Consider the following 19337-nt stretch of genomic DNA (forward strand, 5'->3'; position numbering starts at 1 on the left):
CTATTCGAAAATGAAGCACTACGAGAAGAGTTCGAGACACAGAGACTGAAGGTAGACAAGCTGGAGGAGGAGAACCTCGAGATCTCGAGAATGCATCAGGAATTGAAAAGCAGCAGGACCATGTCTCATGACAAGGACGTTGAGATCTATAAGCTCAAGGAACACCTTCAGGACATACAGGGTCGTCACAAGAAACTCCACGTCGACAAGGAACATCTAGCAGAAGAATTGGAGGAGATCAAGTCCACACAGAGGAAGCCCAGTGGGGACAATGACCAAGTTCCCAATAAGTTAGATTAGTAGTAGCCCACCAAGAGAGAAATAAAAGATGAACGCTTTTTTTCTCAATTTAAGTATCTAACTATACCAACTGTGGGTGGCAATATTGTAGAATTGATTGAATAAATGAATGCTTGGTTGCTATTATCTTCTGTGTTTATTGAATGCTAGGATGATGCGATATCCATAGGTTTGTTGTTATTTAAACCTTGAGAGACGTAAGTTACGGAAGTATAGTAGAAGGCCTTCATATGGGAAAAGCATCAGGAATTGGAAACTCCCGAGCATTGAAGACCTGAAGAAATGAAGACTTGGAAACGAAACCATAGTAGAACGGCCCATTACAAACGGTAATTTTTTCTTTTGAACTAGGATTTGTTTGTTGATTATGGGTGGGTATTTGCTTTCTCTTTCTATCTCAACCAGACCCCCGAACCTTGAACCCATGGACAAGCCGAACACAAAACTTATTCAGAGACAATTAAATTTTCCCCAAGGAGATACATTCTTTGTTCTGAGTACCCCTCTTATCCTACACATGCAGATGACAACCCTTTATGAGTATTTCCTTAAGGGCCCGGAAACGATCATGAACCTGACAAGTGATCATGATTACCCGAAGATCCTGAAGGACATGATGAAACATATTAACCTTGAAGGAGATGAAGTCTACAAAGGCTACCCCTTCATGCAAAAGGGAGTGGAACTTTGGTATGTGGAGGTACACCTCCACCGTATGAAAGGAGTTTGCCCAAAGACGGTGGGGCAATACTTTTTCATCTCACGTGTACCACAAACAACTTTCTTCCATGCTGTTCGTGAAGCAGCCATGGAAACCATATGCCAGACCGGAGAAATACTTGAAGCAAGACTCCGTTATACTCAGGAATACCTAATATAAGTGCATGCAGAGATGATGGAGATGAAGCTCAAGGCCACTACGCTGAAACAGAAGATTGAAGATTTCAAGGAATACTTCGCACAATTTCAGTGGGACTGAAGTTTCCAATGAAGACCAATGAATAAAGGTTTAATTAGTGTTTGACCATACCAAACCATGTGGATGGCAACATTTGTAATAAAGTACTTTTTGGAATTTGGATATATGAAAAATGATTAAGGAATGTAATTAAGGATTTATATGCAAGGAATAAGTTTATGAACCAGTTCATGTTAATTTTAATGGTGATATTCCTCTATGTGAACAAATGACCAATGGAAGGGATAATGACATTCCATAGAGTGGAGTTTGGACATGATAAGTTTGTATTTTTGACATGTTGGGTACCTCAAGAGTATGAAGGAATGATATACTATTGGATTTAAAAGAGGTACGGTATAATGTGGGAATATGGAACAATAATCCTTGAAAGGATGAGTTAAAGATGTGCAAGTGTTGAATTGGGCCCACAACCAACAGGCCCAGGAATTTATAAGGAATCAAGGACTCCCTGGAAGAAGCTATGATTCCATCGGCAGATGTTTCATAGGAGGACACGAAAAACCTGAGAGTTGTGAAGAAACGATAGATGTTTTGTTGGCTTGCAGAATCAATGGATTTATCCAAACTTGGTTCGAGGACAAGAGAAATTCTGCAATGCTGGTGAGAATGTCCGAGTGTTAGAACTGCGAGATTCGCTAAACCTTATAAAGGATAATGATTTGGGTGCGAAATGGATTGATCACCATACCGACTTACTCGTATCATTCGCTCTTGCTATTTGGGATGGTAAATCTAGAGTGACTTGCCCATAGTAGAGAGACGACAATGTCAAAACCTTGTTTAAACCTTAGAATGGTAGGACGATGGATTCATGTACCGACAATCGTTGCCAAACGTAGGTCATACGGTGAGACTCAACCCAAACCATTTTCCTGCAGGAGAAACCTGTAATAGTTAACCACCATGAGATCTCGATAGTTGGTTAGTTTTGGCGACAGACCTATCACCTAAGAAGACCCCGTCTCAGAAGAACCTCGCCAGGATGAGAGGACACGTGTTTGAGGAAAAGGTTATGACCCTCCCGAAAGAGCCTCAGTGAAGGAGTTATTCCGAAGAATGTCAGAAGACCTACACTTTCAACCCAAGGATGGAGTACATGAGTTTTGTGGGAATTATAACCATGCTTGTAAGTGTGGTAGCACCCGAGACCTTTCCAATCAATGGATTTGCTAGAAGACCCTCCAACCCTAACCTTCTTTCTAGCCTCTTCGAATCTCGAGGACGCGATTCATTTTAAGTGTGGTAGGTTTGTAACATCCCAAAATTCTATATTTTGGAATGTTATATTAATTAAATAAATATGATTGTTTGTGAGATTGGTTGTGTGAAATGAGTGGAATTTGAAACTTTTTGAAAGTTGAATGAGAGGGAATAAAAGGACTTCCAAAACTTTCATCTTTGCAATTTGATGTCCATGAATTCAAATTCATCTCATCACAAAACCCTAGAGTGAAGATGATATGACTTCTTCCATTTAAATAAATGAAAAGGGTTTTGAAAAGATTTGAATTCTACTTGGAAATATTTCAAATGCAGAAACTTTATGCAACTCAATGATTTTCATGAGGGAAGACAAAATGACTTCTTCAAATCATATGAAATATGAGTTGGAAGTTGAAAAGAATCAATTTAATGTCCCTTTGAAGGTATTTTGAAAACCATTTTTTCAATTTGGAGTTATTTGGTTTTTATTCAAATTATTTGTTCTCCAAAAATAAAATAAATTGAAATAAGGGTAAAATGATTCCCTCAATGGAAAATTAGGAGAAAATAAATTCGAAATCATTTTGGTATTTAAAAAATGATTTTTATTTGGTTTTATTGCAACAGCAGCACTGTTTAATTTTTGTGAATTTTGGTAGATTTTATTTGAACTTGCAAAATAGTTCATGTTGTAGGAATGTATTTCCAGAAAATTTTGATATATAATATGTATATACATAACATATTTATTTTCTTTTATCTTAATTTTTTCTCTCTCTGTTATTTTTTCAAAAACAATAAAAGGTTTAAATTAGGAAACCGCGGCAGCCCATCTTCTCTCTCTCTCTCCCCGCCGACTTGACCCAGCAGCACTAGCGGCCCAGCAGCGGCCCCACGGCAGAATCGTTCTGCCTCGACCACCCATCCTCTCGCCGGAAATCCCTATTCGCCGCTCGATGCGGCAAACTGTCGGGCTACCGCACAGGGCAGCGATGCGAGCGACAAACATGGGCCGGCCAACTTCGAGATTTACACAGGTGCGGCCAACCGGTTTTAGGAACCATCTAGAAGGTTCCCTAAATCCGGTTTTTTTCTGTGTTCTTTCCTTTTTGGTTTTTTGGTTTTCTATTCTGTTTTATTTCCCCTTTTTCCTTTTCATTCTTTTTTGTTTTTCCATTTTCTTTTTTCTGTTTCTTATATTTTCTTTTTCTTTCCTTTCCTTTTCCTTTCTCTTTTTGTCCCTCACAAACTGTACACAAATTTCAAAAAAGATTGCATTTTTCCAAAATTAGTTCAAATTTTCAAAAACTATGCCGGTTTTCAAATTTTTGTTTGTAAATTTATAAAATATTAGAATACAAAATTTGTTTGCATGTTCGAAAATTTGTTCACAAACTTAAATATTGTTCTCGTTGTCAAAGTTGTACACAAATTAAAAAATTGTTCAATCTATTAAAAAAATGTAATTTCCAAATTATGTTCAATCTTTGAGAAATTTTTCCCGTTTTCAAAATTTTGTTCAGAAATTTCATAAAAGTCTATAATTTCAAAAATTGTTTGCTTAATTTTGAAAAATGTTCTAAATCTCAAAAAGTGTTCGACTTTTTAAATTTGATTCCCAAACTAAGAAATGTTTGGTTTCAACAATATGTTCCCGTTTTCAATATTGTTCAAAATGTTGAAAATATTAACATTTTAAAATTTGTTCACATATTCAAAAAAAGTTCGCATTTTAAAATTTTGTTCACAATTTCGATATTGTCCAGAAAATTCGAAAAATGTTCCCGTTTTCATAATTTGTTCACAAATTCAGAAAACTTCCACGTTTTTAATTTCTTTTCACAAATTCAAATAAATTGGGAATTCTAAAAAAATGTTCCTCCTTTTCTAAATATATTAACAAATTCAACAAATGTTCAGGTATCCAAATTTGTGCACAAATTAAAATATGTTCAGAAATTTTACAAAATGTTCCTGTTTTCCAAATTCATTCAGAAAGTCAGAAAATGTTCCTGCTTTTGAAAGTGTTTCAGTTTTCAAAAATTTTGTGTTTAAGAAACAACTCAGGTTTTTTTAAAAATATTTGCTTTCGAAATTTTAAATATATGTTGCATCTGTGCTGGATGTTGGTTCTAAAATATTTACGCTGCATCTTGTGCAGTAACCTTCCGTAGCTCCACCGGTTAGAGCAAGTGGTCTGTCGCGTGAGATCCTTTGTTCGATCCCGTTGTATGGCGTCTTTCTTTTTCTTTTGAGTAACGTATGGCGTCTTTCTTTTTTAGCTTTTTTTTTTGAGGATCTTTCTTTTTTAGCTATTACGGTACGTGCTCGCTACCGATTTGTTTCCTTCATGGGCTGGCCCAGGAAGAGACCTACCTATGCGAAACTGCAGTTGTTTGCCGCAGAGAGCGGCGTATAGGCGCTCCCCCTCTCGCCTGCCTCCCCATGCCACTGACCGGCGGGCCCTGAGCTTTCTTCTTCCCCTCGCCCACGCCTTGCCGCGCTGGAGCAAACTCGCCCGCCACCGTATCCCGAATTCTTCTGGATTCTCTCCCTTTGAGTTGCCCCTCGCGCAAGCCCGACCCCCTATACCTACTCCTCCTCCTCCGATTTTCCGGAAAATCTCAATCTCTCGTGTCCCAGAGCCTCACCTCAATCCCGCCGGAGTTGCGCCTCCAGGAGCTCCTTTCGCCGACCGCGTCTGCCGGCACTGGAGGTTTCCCGAACCCCTACTTTCCTCTTTACGCTCCTACTCTACGCGCTGCATCTCCCTGAACTTTTGAATCTCGCAGACTCGCACCGGACCGAGCTCCTCAACCTCTTCCGAATCTCGTCGGCGCTGCCCCGTGCTCCAGCCGCTCGTCACCATCGCGGGAGGACTCCACGGACGCTCACGAGCACACCGCCTGGCTCGCCTTCACGCGAGGTGTCCCGTTCGACCCTCCCCCGAGTCCGGCGACCACCAGGACGAGTGCCACGTCCACGCCCTAACGCCATCGTCGCCGTCTTCTCCAAGTCCGTCGCCGGCGCTGCTGCACTGTAAGCCGTCATCGATCTCCTCCGTCCGATCTAGAATAGACGGCCTCAATTTGTTTAAACGAATAGTTAGGTTTCTTTTAGATCTGTTTTATACGGTTTAGTCGGTTTAGATCGAACCGGTTCGCCGGTTAACGCACGCGCGCAGTTTTAGTTAAGTTTCGGCCGAGCATCTTTTAACTACCGATCGCCCACCTGTTTAGCCCAGTAGCGGTACGTCACGTAGCTAGTGCCCGTTTGTTTTTTTATTTTATTTTCGTTTCTATTTTAAAAACAGAAAAAGTTTCAATCTTAGATTACTTGTATCTTTTAGCGTACTTAATGTTTTTGAGTGATTCCAATTGCACGGTGTCACAAATTTTATCTAGTTCCTGTAGATACCAATTTTGACCACGTTTGAAAACTTTAAATTTGAATTTGCGTGAATTTGTTCAAATCACTAATTTGGCCATATTTTGAGTTTTATAAAATATTTTTGATTGATTCTTTTTGCTATGGTTTTGTTATTATTTTCTATCCAGTAGAATATAGTTATTTATTTTGGGTTTATTTTAAATTAGGGTTTTAGACAAAATAATACTGTTTTAGTTCTAGTTTTGTTTTAGTCTTTTCTTTATTGTTTTAATTGTTTTTAAATTATTCTTTTTTCCACTTTTGAAAAATTTAGTTTTGTTTCTGTTAGTCAATAAAAGAAAATTTTATTTTTATTTTAAAAGTTTATTTTATTTAGTTTTGTATGAAAGCTTGTATAGGTCATAGTTAGAGTTTCATAAGAGCTTTTTATTTGTTACTTTTTGCAAATAAATTTTTATGAAAAATACTTTCTCTTAACTTAGTTGTTTTACATTTTATTTTCTGTTAACTTATTAGTTTAGTGTTTTAATTGCTGTTAAGTTTTTACTTAGGGCAAAACTATGTTAGATGTGTGTAGCACAATCATAGATTTTTGGTAGGAGTTTTTCTTTCTAGTTTTTTTAAGCTTCTTTGGAATTTGTTGGAGTCTTATTATTGTGTTTTTATTTGTTGTTTTAATTGTTATTTTGTGTGTTATTATTGCTTGCTAGAATTATTGCTTATGTGAATGCTATGTTTGACTTGTATAGATTTTCTTCGGAGAGTGATCGAATAGTTCTATCAAGTTTTCGAGAGCGTAATAATCTTCATCAACATACTAGTCAAGTTCACTTTGACCATGTTTTTCATACCTATGTTTTATTTGCATGTAGTAGCACCCTTTCAACAATCCCTCCAGTAGTGTTACCGAATCTTGTAGTTGGTTAGAATGCATGAGGTAGGAACCCATCTCCCTGTTACCAAACCCGGGACGTTATATTCTTTTAATGCTTCGCAATAGTAGACGGGGTTTGGTATGAGTGCCCGAGAGTGGTGTGAAGGAGGAGGACTCTACGTCAATGACAACAACTCCATGATGGAATCTACAAGGACTGCATCTTCAAGACTTCAAGACTCAAGACAAGAATTCAATACACACGTCATGACATCTTGGGGAAATCTTCACCGAGACTCAAAGAGACGGAAGAATACTTCATGCACGGAAGCTTACCTGTGCAACCGCACGTCATTATGGGCTCTGGCTAGGACGGTTCTAGCAGATGTAGAACTACGGTAGGATTGGATGAGCACCAGACAGTCGTCAGAGGAACTCTTCAGAAGACCATGTGTCGGTCATCTTGTTCTCAACCACCCTGAAGTGCGAGAACATAAAAAGAGGGATCGAATCTAGAGGGTAAAGTGTACAAACCTCTGCAGAGGGTTAAAACCTAATGGATTAGCCATGTCCCCGGTTATGGACAATTTGAGCATATGGACTTGGATCTATTTCGGAACTCTCAACACCAGATCAAAAGCTTAATTGTGGGCAACTTATGATGATTTGGGCTATGAGATATTGGTTGGCGGAACCATGCCATGATAGAAAACTCCGTAGTACGGACTCATGTTATTCCTTTGAGGTAGGGAAAATAAAAGCAGTTTTATGCAAACAAAACTCAGACACAGAGCCACAAAGCCATATTGCATATAGGATAGTTTTTATCATCTGTTTTTCTTATAGTGATATTGCCGGTACATTCAATGTACTGACCTACATGGCTGCAACGTATCATGTTGTAGATTTTTTTTTCGACGAGTAAGAGTTACGGTACAGGGTTACGATCTACACTCAACATGCCGATGGCGTTGATGGGACTCCACACCTGATTGTTTGTTTTCACTGAGACTTATGAGGTATATATCAGTTTTACGTAATTTATACATGTGATTGCACTATGATATATACATTGTTGTACTGTGTGTGTCAGCATACTGATCCAGGGATGGCACGGATACACAGAGGCTTGACCGTTTGAGGTCGGGTCGCTAAAAATATATATAGGTGGGAGGGAGGGAGGAGCAGCCAAAGGAGGCGCCCAATTAGGAGGAATCCTACTTGGGGTCCCTCCAAAGCCGCACTCCCCTTTCCTTATTTGGAGTGCGGGGAAAGGTAGGGAGGGTGGTGGCCCCCCTTTCCTTTCTCCCATGAGAGAGAAAGGCAGGAGGGGCTAGCCCCTCCCCTTTTTCCTTCCCTAGGGCTGGCCAAGCAAGGGAGGGGGCGCACCAGCCGCCTTGTGTGCTGGTCTGTCCCCTCCTTTGGCCCGTAAGGCCCATAACCTACCGGGGGGGGGGGGGGGTGCCCGGAACCCCTTCCGGTGACCCGATACCTCCCCGGTACGTCCCGAAACAATTCGGTGTCCAAATACCGTTGTCCTATATATCAATCTTTACCTCTCAACCATTTTGAGACTCCTCGTCATGTACGTGATCTCATCCGGGAGTTCGAACAACATTGGGTCGCCAAAACATATAACTTATATAACACTATATCGTCAACGAACTTTAAGCATGTGGACCCTACGGGTTCGAGAACTATGTAGACATGACCGAGACACCTCTCCTGTCAAAAACCAATAGCGAAAATTGGATGCCCATATTGGCTCCTACATATTCTATGAATATCTTTATCGGTTGAACCGTTATGATAACATATGTAATTCTCTTTGTCCATCGGTATGTTACTTGCCCGAGATTCGGTCGTCGGTATCCCCATACCTAGTTCAATCTCGTTACCGGCAAGTCTCTCTACTCGTTCCATAATACAGCATATCGTAACTAACTTATTAGTCATTTGCTTGCATGGCTTCTTATGATGTGTATTATCGAGAGGGACCAGAGATACATCTCCGATACTCGGAATGACAAATCCTGATCTTGATCTATGCCAACTCAACAAACACCTTCGGAGATGCCTGTAAAGCATCTTTGTGATCACCCAGTTACGTCGTGACGTTTGATAGCACACAAGGAATTCCTCTGGTATTCGGGAGTTGCATAATCTCATAGTCGAAGGAATATGTATTTCACATGAAGAAACCAATAGCAATAAAACTGAATGATCATTATGCTAAGCTAACGGATGTGTCTTGTCCATCACATCATTCTCCTAATGATGTGATCCCGTTATCAAATGACAACTCATGTCCATGGTTAGGAAACCATAACCATATTTGATCAACGAGCTAGTCTAGTAGAGGCTTACTAGGGACACAGTATTTGTTTATGTATTCACACATGTATTTAAGTTTTTGATCAATACAATTATAGCATAAATTATAAACCTTTATCATGAATAAGCAAATATAAAGTAAAAACTTTATTATTGCCTCTAGGGCATATTTCCTTCAAATGTGTACATGTTGATTCCACCCAAACCTTTCTGAAGCAGACCCCCTCTTAATAGTACGGTTCTCGTACGACTCAAATCCACCAAAAAAGAAAATCAGGAAAATAACCATCTTCACTTTTAATACTCCGAGGGGCTCGAATCGTCTTTTGCCATATGATAGATTGTCTAAAATGCTCAATGCACACGATTAGTCCAGAAAAGCATTGTCATCAATCAGCAAAACCACTAAGGGAGAAATTTCCCCTAACAATCTCCCCCTTTTTGGTGGATTGATGGCAACACGGGATTTGCACAAAGGATATAACAAGATAATAAGCAAACCCATCATCTATAAAATATAGACGGGCTCCCCCTAGATGTGTGCACTATTTAGTTATGCTTTTGAAACGCAAAGCACACACATTAGGATCAACACTCCCCCTATATTTCATAGATCCGGTAACACTACATTAACATAATATGGGAGATAAGCATGAATGCAAGAGGTAGCATGTGAGCATAAAGATAGGGCACAAGATAAGCATAAACTCACATACTAGCAAAGTACTTAGACATACATAGATAAGTAGAAGGGTAGCATATGTTTCACACCATCTGACTTGATCTCTAATACAAACCACAAACCAAAGCAAACGATAAAAGAGTTCATGAGCAAAGAAAGCAAGCAAATAAGACGCACTCGTGACTCAACAATTCCCTAAACTCTCTCCCCCTTTAGCATCAAGATACCAAAAGGGCAAAGAGTACTACAATGGTCCAGGGTGGTAGAAACACATGAGCTCATCATCACCATTCCTCGTGCTCGTTGGACTCCTATTCTATAGTAGCAGGCTGGTCGACCTCTGAGTCTGTCCATTGGCAATGCTTGGACGTCCACTCCTCCTCCTGCCGGCAAGGGGCCTGCCGGGGAGGCTGACAAGGGGCCTGCCGGGGAGGCCAGCAAGGCTGTTGCCAAGGAGGGGGTGGTCGATGATCAACCCTCCTCCTCTGCTGCCTCTGGCTCAGGCAGGTACTTGAAGGCGGGTGATGACCTGTTCGTCCACCTTCCAGGGATGGCAGGCACCAGGGCACCAGCCGAGGGGGAGGTGTTTGACGATGAGGCGCTCGCCGCCGCCGGGCTCCAGGTTGTTGACGAACCGAGCACCGGTGGTGATGGTTCTCAAGAGGACCGGCTTCTTCGGGCCATGAGCACCGACTTCCAGAAGCTCCTGGCACTTCATCGTGCCTGCCTGGACAAGGCAAAATCCAGGATGGTGGTGGTGGACAAGGCGGAGGCAGACCTCGAGGAGCACATCGCTGAGGCGTAGGCCTGGTTCTGCCAAGCCCACGAAGAGCTGAAGGCCGCCCAAGACCTGCTGGCCGAGCGCAAGCAAGAGCTCATCTTGAAGCAGGCCAACATTGAGAAGGCCTAGAAGGCGGCGAGGGAATAGGCTGCTAGGAACGAGGCCGCCCGGCACCAGCACCAGGCCGAGCTGAACTCCCAGGAGGAGGACCTCGCCGCTCGTGAGGAGGCGCTCGCTGCCACACTCCGCGGCAAGGATGAGGAGGTCGAGAAGCTCGTCGCGCAGCGGACCCGGGAGCTGGAGCAGAGGCACAAGGAGGCCCTCGATGCTCAACCCCTGGTCCATGATGACAAGGTGAAGGAGCTGGAGGTGGAGCGGGACGGCCTGAACAATAAGGCCCTGGAGCTGGCGAAAGAGAAAGACACGATCAGCCGCACCTTGATGGAGGCGCAGGTCGTGGTCCTCGACAAGGCTGAGCTGCTCTCCCAAGCCAACGACTCCATCAAAGACCTAAAGTTGAAGCTGGAGGGTCTTGAGGGGACGCTTTCGGAGGTCAGGGCTCGGGAGGAGACCCTGACCAAGGATCTGGAGGAGGAGAGGCAGCTACAGAGGAATGACGCTACCAACCACGAGGATTATGTGAACGGCGAAAACCTCTGGATCAGCCACCTCACCAACATCGCCGGCATGATCACCACGAAGCTGGCTACCATGGGGATGCCGAACGTGCGGTATGCCCCGGAGCCGAACGTGAGTCCCAACGCCAAGCTGACCCTGTTCTTCGAGGGCGTTCTTGGAGCCTTGGAGAAGTTTCGCTCTAATAGAGCGAGCTCTCTGGCCAATGAGGCCTGACAGCTTTGCCAGGGTGCCCTGACCAAGGTCCTCACCATGGTGGCGTACTGGAACCCCAACCTCGACTTCAACGCCGCGCTGGAGAGCTTGCCAGAGGATGTGGACCTCGCGACGCTCCAGGAGTGTATCAAGCCTATCATCAGCCACGTTGAAGGAATTCAGAGGATAGAAGGCCAACCCTGGGACTAGGCACCCCATCTCTCATTGCCGTTGTAGGTTCATGACCAAGGCAATTTTTATCTTTAGTTAGAACCGCAGCAACAATTGATGTAATATAACACTGCAGTACTTTGAAACGATGCATGTTATTTTCCAGTTTGACCTCTCTTTGTATGTCCACCCTACGTTAATTGGGTAGGCTTGCCGGCGCGTAAACCCAAGCCGCGACGCCTCGAGGACGGAGCCCCAATAGCCCGTCGGGTGTGCTTGATGCCAGGCGAACCACCTTACCGTTCTTAGCGCGGCCGCTCGAACTATCGAGCGGACTCGAGATGGAACGAGAGCGTTGCCAATAGCAGAAGGCCACCCAGCCGTTCTTGACGCAGCCGCTCGAACTGTTGAGCAGACTCGAAACAGAACAAGGGCGTTGCCAATAGTGGAAGGGCCCCATTGCGTGCAGGTTTCTCATACAAAGGGAAAGATCTCCAAGGAGAATAATCTTATATAAAAAGAATTGCTCAAAGTTTTGCGTGACTTAGCTTTTCTGTCATTGCGCGAGCGTTTACTGTATCCGCAAATGATGCCGCTTGTTCGGCCGCCTTCTTCCTTGGCAGCCATGGCGATGAAGAACTGCTAAACCAACTGCTAAACCAGATTTTCACAACTGCGCCCCCTAGCTGGCGCGCCAAAGATGTCGGTGGAAAACGACACCTATGGGATCACTAGAATCCCTACTACGGTCGGCGGGCGCGAGGTTGTGGAAAGAGCTAGTCTAGGAGCCAGCACAAAGATCGTTTACCCAGGTTCTGGCCGCGAGGATGCGTAATACCCTAGTCCTGCTTTGGTGTATATTTGAGTGTTCTTGAGTTCTTGAGCTAGCCATGGTGCGTGACTTGTTCAAAAAGCCGAATCCCCCTCCAGTATGCCTCGGGCCTCCTTTTATAGTCAAAGGGAGGCGCCACAGTGGCACACAGGAGGTGGAAAGGTGTACAGTGTACAAGCTTATCGCCTGTCGTTATGGGACAAAACACATTGAATGCGCTCCTTAGGTGTCCCCTTGCTTTATTGGAGACGATAACGAAGCCCGTCTCGTCCGTCGTCGCTTCGCCCTGCTTCGACACGCGCCCAGGCCAGCAAGGCGCGTAGTGCCATGTAGGCTAGCAGGCTGCTGAGATGGCGCAGTGGCATCGTCTTCACGAAGATCTGCTTGCCACCACACAGGTGCTTGCTGAGTTGGCCTAGAGGCCGCACGTCGCCACGCAGGTGCTCGCCTAGTTGATGGGCTGGCAGCTGCATGGGAATGGCGGTGGAGTCTTGGCAGTTGTGGGCCTGGCCGCGGTCCCACTGATGTCCTCGGCATGGGTCTTGCCGGGGTCCCGGCAAGGGTCTTGCCGTGACATCGCGGTCGTCCCCGGCAAGGATCTTGCCAAAGGTCTCGTGGATTTCCTCGGCAAGGATTTTGCCGAGGATCGTCGTCTTCTGGTCCTCATCTGATCTTGCATGCTTCTGGTCTTCACAAAGATCTGCATGCCGCCATGGAGGTTCCTCCCGAGCCTTTGTCCCAATGTGGTTGATGGTGTTGGAACCCTCGGGCTCGAGGGTGGCGCACTCCGCTGGCGCTGGGCAAGTTGCCCCGGCAAGGCTCTTACCGGGGCTGCGCCCGGCAAGGCTCTTGCCGGGGGAGTCCACCTCGCCCTCTTGCTCTTTGCGTCTCTGATCTTGGTGTTGCTTGTCTTGTGCCTTTGGTTTCCCTCCTCTGCCCTTCTTTGTGTGGCCGCGGGCACGGCTCTGATTGCCCGTGCACAAGTAAAGGGGTAAAAAGGAGAGCCCCTACTTTTGTACACCGACAAGTAACATGGTGGTCGTCTAGAAATTTTGATCGGAAGAAGACTCCATGATGTCTTCTCCAGCTTCGTCAACGTAGTTGTTATCACTGTCATCATTTGCATCAATATCTGTGTCGGTGTCATCCAATATGATGTAGACCTCCGAACGAATCTCCTTTGCTGGTTCTTGCTTATGATTCTCCACTCGTAGTCCTAGATTTCTCTTTAGATCTTCATGCTTCTCCAGTAGTACGGCAATTTCTTCCTGATATCCATGGCGTGTGAACTTGAGTTCCTCTTCTAGATTGTTGTTCTTCTTCATCAGCTTCTTGATCTTATTCATGTCGAAGCACAATTGATTTTCTTGTCGACGAATGTGATCACCCATCTCCTCAATGTATGCGGCAATTGATCCATCCTTCCTGGTACGAATCATCTCCCATTCTTCGTCTCGGTGGCCACATATCTAGTAGATAGTGTTTTCCAGCTCCTTGTGATACACCTCACATATGCGTCCAAAAGTGATATGGGCTGCCATGCTCTTTCCTAAACTCCAGCTTGGTGCATCCAGGTATTAATCAATAGGCTCCGTTGTTGGCGCGAATGTCCTCCTAGGTACCCAGACTTTTATCTTCCAGAGCTCCTCTTCTGGTACAGTTGCAGAGAAAGTCCCAGTGAAGCTTGGTAGTCCGATGTTCAGGTACTTACTGACTTCCTTCAAGTGTCATCCGAAAGGGGCGTCGTCATCCGGCTGAGTGAACTTGTTCCTGGAGTCCGCCATGTATAGAGTAGAAATAGAGGAGAATTAGAAATGAGCAAGAAGAGAATTCCCATGGCTTGTTCTAGTGGTCGTGTCCTACAGTCAGCGTGTGCTCTGGTACCATCTTGTAGCGACCACGACCCCAATGGACCAAAGTCTCTGTGCTTAAGTGTCATCCCTGGATCGGTAATGCTAACACACACAGTACCCGAGGAATTATAACAGAGTTCAATCACACACTTATTACATCGAGTCCTCATAGAGAGTATGATTACACAAAAATATCATGGCTGAATGCCATCTAAACTAAATAACTGCGAAAGCTTCAAAGGTAAATGAGTCCATCAACTCCAACCGCATAGCTGAGTGCAAGACAACGACCTATCGCACCTTATTCATCGTCTAAGTAGTCTGCAACATGAGACGTTGTAGTCGTGTAGGTTAGCACATTGAATATGCTGGCAGAGTTACATTGTAAAGCAATGAACGCAAGAAGTATATCTACATCCAATATTTGGCTGGTGGAAGCTCTAAGTTTATGATTTTGAATAAAGCTAGTTTTTCCCTACAACAAAGGAATAAATTTATTTAAACTACTCCCAAGTTGTATCAATATTTGAGAAGGTTCCCCCAACTCAAAATGCCAATTAAACAAGTATCATCATTAAACCGAATTCAAGTAATTAAAGAGTGATGAGATCAACAATAATATCCAATTCCAGATACTCAAGATGTCCATAACCGGGGATACGGCTAACCATGATTAGTTTATCACTCTACAGAGGTTGCACACTTTTCCCCACAAGACTCGACCACATCCATGATCGGATGATCGAGACATAGTCTTTCTGAAGCATTAACTCTCTACTCCGGGCAGACCGGTACACCTACTTCCCCTCTACATCTGCTAGTCCACCTCTTCGAGAGCTCATACAACTTACTCAACTATGACAGAGCCCATAATGGCTTGTGGCTGCACACAGAAGTTTCTAGTCATGATATATGATATGACCTCTTTGAGCCTGGGTGGCGAACAAAGGAAAAATCACACGGATACCCCGAGATTTCCCTTGATGGACAACACTGGGTTCCCCAAGTGCCCCAACCAATCCACCCAGATGTGTATTAGTGTTGCCACCTTAATGTTATCCAAGATTAACAAATCTCATAACTTCCATGTGAATCACGATCCAATCCCCGTCTACGAGCATGGCTAAGCAATAATCAAGCATAACGTATATTCCCAGGGTGATCAACATGTATTAGGTTCCTACCTCAAGTACTACAACCAAACCACATGTTCCCAATCCTACTCATGCAAATATTTCAGGAGCAATACTAATGCATAGTAAAAACTGGGTATAGAAAAGTATGATCAAAGTGTAACTTGCCTTGCTGATGATCTGCAAACTCTAGGGATTCGTAGTAACAAGCTTCGCACTCCGGATAATCTAGCGTAGACAAACAGTAGCATACATAAGCAATCACTCAAAGAAACGAGAAAACGAGAAAAGATCCAAATCAAACACGAAACAAGCAAATGACTAAACTAAATAGAAAAAACATCCTAACAGCATTATTATCATGTGGATTAGATCTTAGCAGTAGGTATAGGTGATTAGCTATGATTTGCAAAAAGAAACAACTCAAACGGAGTTACGAAACTCAAGATACAAACGAAACGAGATCGTTTGCTAATCTGAACTAAAGTCAAATTTTAAAGTGTCGAAATCATGTTTAAGTTGGTTAACTGGAAAGAAGAGATCGTTTCAAAGATTTAGGCGCTGGTTTCATCTAATTTGGACAACCGAGAAAAAAGTTACGCTAGTTTTAAGATTAGGGGCTAAATCACAATAAAACTTATTCGCGGATAGGTCCCAGGCCGAAAATAAAACTAAAAATAAAAATCTACCACGCGAACGTTTGTTAATAGAATGGAACGAACGAAAAGCGTTCGTTAACCAGCGAACGTTTACTAAATGAACAAAAATTAAAACTAAAAACCGATCTAAACTAAACCGATCTAAAAATAATAAACCGGAATAAACCGAATGGTTTTATACCGTTTAGCCGGGGAAAACCTACGGTGGCGGCGGCGAGATCCGGCGGCACCGGCGACGGCGTGGGGCGGCGGCGAGGCGAGGCGAGGCGACGCGGGTGGCGGCATGCGGTGGCGGCGGCGATGCACGACAGTAGCGACGGCGACTCGGGTGGCGGTGGCGGAGCTCGGCGGCGGCGGTTGTGGGCTGCGGCGGCGGGGCGAGGTGAGGTGGAGAGGGAGGGCAGCGGCAGCGGCGGTATTTAAAGGGGGTCCGGGGGGGGGGGGGGTTCCCCAACTTGGAGGCCAAGTTGGACGGCGGCGGCGGCTCGGACTCCTCGGGAGTCCGGCGGGGGGACGGCGACGCGCGCGGGGAGGCGGTGGCCTGCTGGGCGGGCTGGGCTTCGGCCCAGTTCGCCGGAACATTTTTTTAAATAATTTCACCATAAAGAAAAAAGTCCTAATAAATATGAAATAAATTCTAAAAAATTCCAGAAACAATTTTCACCGTCCAACCCTAATATTTAGAACAAGATGAACAGTTTTCTCGACTAAAATGCAATTTTCAAAAATGCATTTTTTCAGTAATTCAAATAAAATAGCAAATAAAATCCAAATAAAATAATAATTTGATTTTAAAATTTCTTCTCCAATATTTCTCTCCTATTGAGGAAGTCATATTATCTTCTCTCATTTATTTTTATTATTGGAAATAATTGGAGAGAAAAATATTAAAATCAAATTGATCCTCTCTTCAAATTTGAATTACATTCAAATATGAATTTATGAAACCTCCAACTCTCTCCTTAGGTCCTTGAGTTGCTTAAGATTTCTAGGATCACAACCAGAATGCAAAATAAATATGATATGCATATGATGATCTATGTATAACATCATTGAAAATTGGGATGTTACAGCTCACGGGAAAGAGGCGGCCAAGGGAGCATGGGGAGGGTGACGACGGCGACAAACAGAGCTAAATTGCCACAGTTCGCGCGTGGGCACGCGGTGGTTTGCGTCGGTGAGGAAGCGGCCAGAGGGGGAGAGGGGTCCAGGGGAACAACGATGAGGAGGTGAAGCCAAGGGACATGCTCACGCGCGCTAAGATGACGAGAGTGAGAGGTGCCGAAGCACAAACGGTGCTCCGGACACGGCCATAGTGCACAGAGCGCGTGCACAGGCGTGCCAGCTGCGTGGTCACCACGGGACAATACACAGGGAGGTCACAAGCAGATTGCAAACTATGTCTGGGGTGAAGTCCTTCCAGGGTGGAGCATTTATGTGCCATTGGCTCGATCTGAGGCATTGTGGTTGGGTTGGAATGGAGCTCTGAAGTTTGCTGCAGTAATCTTGGCCGTGCACTAGTGATCAACAAGAACTTGATTGGGGCCAAATAGTTTGTCTGGGGTGTTTATCTATGGAAGGACTACAGTCTTAGAGGTTTAGAGAAGAAATGGACCACAAATGCCTAGGGTTGCTCTGTAGGTGCACATTTGGTCCAGAAATTTGATTTGGATGATGCACTCACATGGAGAAGCAACTTGGGATGAATTTGGGCAAAGCCTCATGATATGGACATATAAAGATGTTGTAAAAAGCTCATACCAAATGGGTTCACCAAAATGGTACTTGCTTCACAAACATCATTTCTGTCTAGAAACTTGGAATAATTTTGGTGATCAAATGGCTCAATGAAATGATCCCAAATTGGGTGGAGAGATGATTTATGTGTAATAGCATGATATGGTAATTTATCAGAATTTTTGAAGCAATATAAAATACACTTGCTTCACAACCTGAAAATATTGCCAGAATCAAAGATTTGGTCCTGTGGTCACATAGATGATTGTATGGGGATGCAAATGGGTGGAGGGGGTTAATATGGGCACATGAAGGAGTGTGCGAAAGTTCAACTCATTTGGATACTCCTAGCTAGTACTTCCTTCACAAAGCCTTCTGTCTGACAAAAACTTTGAAAAATCACTGAGGAAGATTGGCTAAGCAAATGAGGTTAAATTTCTGCATGAGGCAATGCTTTTGATATATAAGCATTCCGAAAAAGCTTGGGAGCCACTAGGAAAAATATAAATGAGACTTCCTTCACAAAGTGCCATTCAGGGCAAAATAGAAAAAGGAAAATTGGGGAATTATTTTTGAAATGGCCAAGGAAATGTTTGGGCATATTTGAGCAATATCTGACCCAAAGGAATTATGAGAATTATTTGGGTATTTTTGGATGGACAGAAATATAGGTTGCTTCACAACCTAGGGCAGATAGGGTTATTCCTTTAATAGAAAAAGGAATATTCCCTAGAAAAGAATTTAGGGTTTGGTCAAGGAGTGAGTGACATGATCTTGGCAAGGTTTTGAGAATGATGAGCCACTAGGGAGGAGAAGAAATGATGATCTCCCAGGTGGCAAGGCCACAGAACCACTCCAAAAAGAAAAACAGAGCAAAAACCAGATAAATCAAAAGAAAAAGGAAAGGGCCAAAAGCCATGCTGATACAAATATATGGAGTGTTGCTGCTTGGTCCAGAAGGGACAGTTGACAAGTGTTGGATCTTTCTCATTACGATACAGGTTGAGGCGGCAAAACACACAGAACTCCTTGGCAGACAATTCATTCATAGACATGGCTTTCTCCTTTTCTTGCTGGCAGTCTGCTTGGACCGCTGCATTGGATGGGCACTAGGAGTTGCACTAGCATCCTCTGATGTACGGTAACGCTTTGAGCCACCTTGACAATCTGGATTCTGGCGACGGGCTTGGTACCCAACGCTACTACCACTACTGCAGGATGCTGCTAACGCGACACTACAATCAGAGACCCTTCAACGAAACTATGTATGCATTAGTCGCAAACGAAGATGTAAAAGAATCGTCAAAAAATATGCAAAACGTTTGCGGTGGCGGATACATCAAACACGGTTCAGATTTTAGTTACGTGTGCGATGCGGGGTGTACGGTTCAGTTCAGTGAACTATTTGCGATGAGGCAGAACATAAGAAACGGGCAACCAAATGAAGGCATGTGCGATATACAACATACAGTTCACTAGGATGAACTGTTTGTGATGAGGCGGAACAATAGAAATGGGCGGCCAGATGAAGGTGTGTGCGATATACGACATACAGTTCACTCAGATGAACTGTTT

This window comes from Triticum aestivum, chromosome 1B (genome assembly GCF_018294505.1).
Source record: "Triticum aestivum cultivar Chinese Spring chromosome 1B, IWGSC CS RefSeq v2.1, whole genome shotgun sequence".
Taxonomy (NCBI): Eukaryota; Viridiplantae; Streptophyta; class Magnoliopsida; order Poales; family Poaceae; genus Triticum; species Triticum aestivum.